Source organism: Chiloscyllium plagiosum, chromosome 26 (genome assembly GCF_004010195.1).
Source record: "Chiloscyllium plagiosum isolate BGI_BamShark_2017 chromosome 26, ASM401019v2, whole genome shotgun sequence".
Lineage (NCBI taxonomy): Eukaryota > Metazoa > Chordata > Chondrichthyes > Orectolobiformes > Hemiscylliidae > Chiloscyllium > Chiloscyllium plagiosum.
In genome coordinates, this window is record NC_057735.1 from 23003807 (window position 1) to 23005096 (window position 1290).

Consider the following 1290-nt stretch of genomic DNA (forward strand, 5'->3'; position numbering starts at 1 on the left):
TGGATTGGCACCTGCAAGCCACTAACCTCCTGGAAAGTGGTGTATTTGAGCAGGAAACAAGGGACTAAGTCGACATCCAAGCTGCATTGAAAACAAAGTGCTCTTGGTCTCTCCCAACAAACTGCAGAGTCAAAATAATTTCTAATTTTCACATGAATGACCTTGTGAAGTAAACAGCCTTGTCAAACCACCAACTTCATGTTAATTTTCTTTCTTGAACTTACTCTTTTACCCCACCCAAAAAATCAATTAAAGTTGATAACTTACAGAAAAATAATGAGGACTGTTATAATTCTGACTATATTAATCCATTAAAATATTACTTATAAATCTTCAAATATGCTCTTTGCTTCATTGTGTATATCGTCTTCCATGAATCTATTACTTGAGTCGTGTTTTTTGAGCACAGGGTTCCTGTGGGATTACAGTTGAAATACTAGTTCTTGATTAATTAATTCAATTGGACTTCCTTAATACTTGAAGTCGATCCATTTATATTTGCCTGTACACTTTCTGTCACTGGCATAACTTCTAATATAATGAATAAAATCAAACATAATTTTCTGAATATGGTTTGATTAGAACTTTGTAAACCTTGAACTTAACCTTGTTAAAACTGCCTTAGCATCTCTATGTAGCTATTCTGTTAGCATTGCTAATTCCTCTGGGGAGTGGTGGCACACTGGTACTGTCACTAGACTAGTGATCCAAAACCCTAGGCTAATGTTCTGAGGACATGGGTTTGAATCCAATCACAGCAGATAGTGAAATTTGACAATTCTATCCAGTAACCTCAACATCAGAAAGAGGTTCCAAAAATGGTTTATATGTGCACCAGATGGGGTATGGCTATGAGACAGTGCCACTCCTCTCCTCTGTTACATCTCTTCTATTCTGCCATCCAGATCCAAAAATTCTGAACTAATCACTCTCAGCCAAACTATGCTCCAATCAATTGTATTTTTGCTCATAATCTCTGAAGCAGAATGTCACCAAATGCCTTTTGGAAGATTCTAAAGACAATTTTATAGAATTTCTACAGTGTGCAAACAGGCCATTTGGCCCAAGAAGTCCACACCAGAGAGTATTCCACCCCTACCCATTCCTCCACCCTATTACTCTACATTTATCCTGATTAATGCACGTAATCTACACATCCCTGAACACAATTTAGCATGGCCAATTCACCTAACCCCTGCACATTTTTGGACTGTGGAGGAAACCAGAGCACCTGGACGAAACCCACGCAGACACAGAGAGAATGTGCGAACTCCACAGAGACAATCACCC